Source organism: Brachycentrus maculatus, unplaced genomic scaffold, assembly GCF_059751285.1.
Source record: "Brachycentrus maculatus isolate JH-2025_06_01 unplaced genomic scaffold, ASM5975128v1 h1tg000328l, whole genome shotgun sequence".
Taxonomy (NCBI): Eukaryota; Metazoa; Arthropoda; class Insecta; order Trichoptera; family Brachycentridae; genus Brachycentrus; species Brachycentrus maculatus.
In genome coordinates, this window is record NW_028281077.1 from 871176 (window position 1) to 877500 (window position 6325).

A 6325-nucleotide genomic window follows, 5' to 3' on the forward strand; every position below is an offset into this window, starting at 1 on the left:
AGTTTGTGGGAAATTCTAAATTATTACTGAACTGAGAATATTAATTATTCATTCTGATTTATGTTGTAAAATTAATTAACGCTTGTGAAACTTCAGAAATGGGAATTAATACTAACCGATATAACCAGATTATCACCGTGTTGGTCGAGTTGAGAATCTTGTTGTATGAAGATCGTTAAAACTCGGAATCCATCTACAAATAAATTTAAAAAAAACACATTATAGGTCTAAACTTGAGATGAAACATCTATTGTTCATAACCGAAAGGAGATGGAAGTCTGAGCATTCCAGAGCTTACAAACTAGCATATAAGTGGCTTGAGTGATCACATTTACACCTGTGTAACGTTCACCATTCTGATTTTTATAGAACATCTATATTGCGTACATTTTTTAAGGTTGGCTTCGAATGGGTAATCGAACACGAGACCTCCAGCATAGCCGCCAAATGTGCTAACTCCTACACTATAGAGGCGCACAAATTTTGTATAGATTGATAAAAAAACACACGCGTATTCAAATGCAACGTTGTATCAATATTTCAGATTTGAGATTGACAAATGAATAATTACATTTAACATTTTTGACATCTCAACATACATAGATGAAGAAGAATAAAGAAATTAGCATTTACAGGCCTTCTTCTTCATCTATGTTGAGATGTAAAAAAATATATATTACTCCTAAGCGGAGATAATCCAGATTTGTGAAAAAGTATTTGGACACACTCAAAATGTTATAAATTTACATTTTAATATATGTAGATAACGCCTAGGGTTTTTAATTTCGGTAACTATTTGAATTGTAGAAATCGTATTGTCTAAACTTAATTAAGCTGTTTTTTGACGCCTATAAAATGCGAGATATTTTGCCGGGGTGTAATTACACTCGGCGCCTTAACATTTCATTAACACAAAGTGAAATAAAGAAAGGCTTTACACCGATGTGTGGTTTAAAGTAATCCAAAAATTTGTCAAGCGCAACCATTCCAAGCATATTCCTTTGTTACGAGGGCGAAGGGTTGTCTCCAGGGGTTCCCAATTTCAATTCGAAACGAAACATTGAAATTTGGTATTAAAAATATGTGGACTACTTAAAATTCATATACATATATATATATATATATATATATATATATATATATATATATATATATATATATATATATATATATATATATATATATATATATATATATATATATAGGGTCCGCCATCTAAAGTTTTTTTTTCAACTAGTGCTTATTTCGTGAATGGTAACACTTAGCTCATGTCTGATTTGACAGATAATTAGTTTTATCCTTCCGCTGAGCGAATATGGTTATGTATACGCTTGAACAACGCTGGGAAATATTGCGACATTACTTTGAAAATCATGGTAATGTTGCAGAATGTGTGCGAAAATTGCGTACGGTTTTTGGAAGAAGAGAAGCACCGTCAGCTCCGTATGTTCGTTATCTTGTGAAAAAAGTGAAAGAAACTGGCATCCTCATCGATAAACCAAAGCGTGAAAAGCCAAAAACAGTGCGTACACCCGAGAATATCGATGTTGTGGCAGAAAGTGTGCGTGAAGCGCCATCAACATCAATTCACCGTCGTTCTCAACAATTGAACATTTCGGAGACATCATTGAGACGAATTTTGCATAAAGACCTTGGTATGACGCCATACAAAGTCCAATTGGTTCAGGAGTTGAAGCCAACTGACCATCCAATGCGTTTTCGCTTCGCTGAGTGGGCCTGCGATCGACTTACAGAAGATGCCGATTTTGCCAAAAAAATCATCTTTTCGGATGAAGCTCATTTTGATCTTGGCGGGTATGTAAACAAGCAAAATTGTCGTATTTGGGGCACAGAAAACCCGCACGCATACATTGAAAAGCCGGTACACCCAAAACGAGTCACTGTTTGGTACGGATTTTGGTCCAGAGGCATAATTGGGCCATTTTTCTTTGAAAATGAGCAAGGAGTGGCCGTTACAGTCAATGGCGATCGTTATCGGGCCATGTTGAACGGATTTTTGTTCACAAAAATTGAAGAGGAGGATATTGGCAACATTTGGTTTCAACAGGACGGCGCTACGTGCCACACAGCCGAAGCTACACTCGATGTTTTGCGCCCTGTTTTCAAAAAAAAAAAGTTATTTGGCGGACCCTTTATATATATATATATATATATATATATATATATATATATATATATATATATATATATATATATATATATATATATATATATATATATATATATATATATATATATATATATATATATATATATATATATATATATATATATATATATATATATATATATATATATATATATATATATATATATATATATATATATATATATATATATATATATGTATATATAATTCTAAAACATTCAAAACATTTAAATACTCATTAACATTAACATTAAACATAAACATTAAACATTAAAAATAATTGTTTTTGGTTAGGGAATGATATTAATTATGAGTACTTTAATGTTTTAAATGTTTTAGAATTTAATGAACCCTGATGATGTCAAGGTTTTTGTCGAAAAAGTGGTTAAAACAAAGTTGTTTAATTTTATAAAGTTTATAAAATGTGCCACAAAGTATCTGCGAAAAACATTCATGATATGAATTTTCAATTCTATATTAGCAATATTTTTTTCAAATAAGTATATCTTATATAATATTTGTATTTATACGATATTATATCAGTTTGATTTGTATGATTCCGTATTAAACTTTTCGTATTAGTTAGGTTCTTTGTACATCTAATTTATCCTTCCTGTTTCCGGCATCCTATTTCAACGAGCTCTAGGTCCTTAAGCCTGGTTTACAAGGTAAAAGTGATATGTACGCACGGACTCGTATGATCGGTTTATTCACCATCTTGTGAACTGAGCATTTATAATTTGAATAAAGTTCACTTGCCCGCCCTGGAATTCAAGTAACTAAATTTAATTTTTTTAAATTAATGTTTTACTTGGTAAATACCACTATTTCTTAAAATCTACTGTGACACGTGTTTCGATGCATTCCGCATCATTTTCAAACACCGTAATGTATATACAGTGTTTGAAAACGATGCAGAATGCATCGAAACACGTGTCGTATTAGATTTTAAGGAATAGTGGCATTTACTAAGTAAAACAATAATTAAAAATGGATAGATTTTACCACAAGTGACTGCCGAATCAATTAATGAAATTAATTATTTTAAAGGAATAACCCGCAAAGCGTCTATTTTAGATGCTTGTCTGCAGGTAGGATAGTAAGGATAGGGAAGGTGAATATGAAAAATACAACACAAATGCTCAGACCAATTGAAAATAAATCTTTCTTGAATTCATTTTGCAATTGGCGAGAATCGAACCCGCGTCAAGCATGATAGTGTATAAATTAGTGGCAGTATTTGAACTCGCTCTTATATTGGAATAGTCAGTAGATTCAAGATAGCGAATGAAATAAAATAAAAAGTTAAATTGAGTAGGTGTATAAACTGGTTAGTGAAGTTGTACACAGCTACTCGCATCCAATTAACAATCAATCTTAGTAATAATGGTTGACTGACTACACAGTTGGTAGGCAAGTTACTATCTTGGAGGCCATCAAGCTTCTCACACCGTGTAAACCCGGCTTTAGATCTGGGAACAGGGTACCAGGGATGTTAGCTTCGTATGAATTTGTATGATCATATTATTGTCCTTGTATTTGTGAGTGGAGTGTCTAATGAAAACTTGTCGATGTAGTAGTGAAATAGAACGAACATGGGAAGTAATTTTGTCGGAGCAATGAGAGATAGTTATCCGGACCGAAGCTGGAGAATATTATATTATATTTTGGCACGAGGAACAGAGAGAGCGGGTGGTGGGAAATAAGGGAAGGAAAGGGAGAAGGAGAAGATTAAGTCAGTGGTATAATACTGAGAAGCTACAAAATTTATCATGTTGAAGTGCTTTTTTGTAATTTGTAACAGTGTCAAGCTATTGAAACGGTTATATCAGTTGTTCTTTCAAATAACGTTACATTTCTTTCAATTCTTTCCCAAATAACGTTAAATTTGTTTGAATCATGTATTAAATAACGTTAGCTTTTTTTGAATTCTTTCTTAAATAACGTTACGTTTCTTACGATTCTTTCCTAAATAAGGTTAAATTTCTTTTAATTCTTTACTAAATAACGTTACATTTCTTCGGATTTTTTCTAAAATAACGTTACATTTCATTCGATTCTCACATACAAACCCACTTTGATAGTGCTTTTTTATAATGTTTAAATACGAGTGTAATTAAAGAATGCCTAGACCACTTCTTGGAGATGGAAAACATTAATGAAAATCAAGGAAAAGATAGGATAAAGTCCAAAAATTAAAACAAACAAAAAGATAAAAACTAATGAAAATATAATTTATATTTAAAGCACTAACTTTGTGATTTTCCATTTTAAAATAAAAATATAACTTTGTTTTACAATCACTATAAATATTTTATTATAACTTAATTATAATGTCTTCCGGTTTCGAAGCTAACCGCTTCTTTATCAATATTGATTAATACTATTAGTTAAAGTATTAATCAGTCTTGATTAAGAAGTGGTTAGCTTCGAAACCGATAGACATTAAATTTAGTTATAATAAAATACTTATTTTGATTTTAAAACAAAGTTACAGTTTAAATGTAGGTACTAATGAAAATCACTATAAATTACAAGAAAAACGAAATATAATAATAAACTTTGCTTTTAACATCTACTTGTATTAGCAGTATTATCTTTTTTGACAGTTATTAATATAGAGATTATAAAATTAGAGATGTGCCAATAAGAAACTGTTACTTTTTGAATTACCCGATTGAGATATACTTTCTCAATCTAAATTTCTTTCTAGTTTAAGTTTTTTTAATGCCAAATCGTCATATATATCAGGAACTAGATATATACAAAACACAACAACAATGTACTGACCGATTGGTGTGATTAGCTTTGAATGATCGAATACTAAAACCGAATTAAGTAATGACTTATTTAAAAGACTTCGTTATTTAATATGTATATTTACAAAATGTAATTACTTTAATCTCGCTCTCTAGAAAAGACACAAGTATTTTAATTTTAAATTAACAAATATGTAATGGAAATATTCATTTTATACTTACACACGTCGTCCTCAAAGTTAAAAAGCAGTATCTTTTTGGTAATAATTCTTCAGTATTCTGATATCTGTAAATAAAAACAAATATTTTATTATTTCGTAATCAAAATATATATTAATCAATTCGTAAATTTATGTTGTTATTTTGTATAATATTAACCTGTGAAGCCTTTACTTTAGTAGGCTTATCTGCTTTATTAAAGTCATTTATCTAGATAAAATAAAAATCACCTATAACAGTGTTAAACGCAGCAGCGAGACTAATTTTTGGAATTTCTAAATTCAGTCACATCACCACACTACTTCACAAACTCCACTGGTTACGCTTTCCCGAAAGGGTTGAGTATAAACTCTGCCTACTCATGTGTAAATCAATACACAATATGGCTCCAGAGTATCTTAAGGAGCTGTGTATTCCAGATGAATTGGTTGATAGACGTCTCACGCTTCGATCGGCTACAACATCTGCAATGGACAAAGTTATCTTACCAGCTCGCAACCAACGCACTAAATTTGGCGAGCGTGCCTTTGCTGTTGCAGGGCCGACGGCGTGGAATGCTCTTCCACCAATGGTTAGAAATAGTGAGAGTGAGATGATCTTTAGAAAAAGACTAAAAACACATTTGTTTGCTAAATCATTTCCACCATAATATTTTCCCCAATTCATTCACAGTGAAGCGCCCTTGAGGTATTTTTTTACGAAAATGGCGCTATATAAGTTATATAAATTTATTATTATTATTATTAACAGCACTTTCGATAGACTTATATTGATTATTTCAAATAAATTACTACATTGACGTAAATAATACATTCAGGAGTGTTACTTTGCGAAACAAAAGTCATTAGAAGGAATTTCCATACATCTAGTGTTTTGCATTAATCGCAAATTTAATGTTCGTTCCGTATCCCGGGGTAGTTGGGCGAAGGGGGACGAAAGGCGCTGGAGAAATATCCAAGGCTTCTGTTAAATAGGGGGTGAAACGTAACGTGGGGGAAGGAAATAATACCGAAGGGGATGGAGGGATAAGGAGGTGCAGAGAAGAGAGAATAGAAAGGATAGAGAAGATAGAGAATACAGAGCGAGGGTGGGGTCAGAAACAACCTGAAAGGGAGGTTCTGAGGCGATTTCCCGCAATGGGGGTGAAAATATAAGGGCAGAAATACGAACAGAAAGC

The 6325-nt window shown here is 31.8% G+C and overlaps 1 long non-coding RNA gene across 1 annotated transcript in view; it reads right to left on the bottom strand.

Moving 5' to 3' along the window:
• Positions 1 to 6325, bottom strand: part of LOC148304144 (uncharacterized) — a 192753-nt gene that overhangs the window by 163272 nt on the left and 23156 nt on the right. The window contains exons 2-3 of the long non-coding RNA XR_015838382.1: positions 5152 to 5215; positions 117 to 193 (exon numbers count right to left, since the gene is read on the bottom strand). This is a non-coding gene — a long non-coding RNA (uncharacterized LOC148304144). The remainder of the gene's footprint in view (positions 1 to 116; positions 194 to 5151; positions 5216 to 6325) is intronic.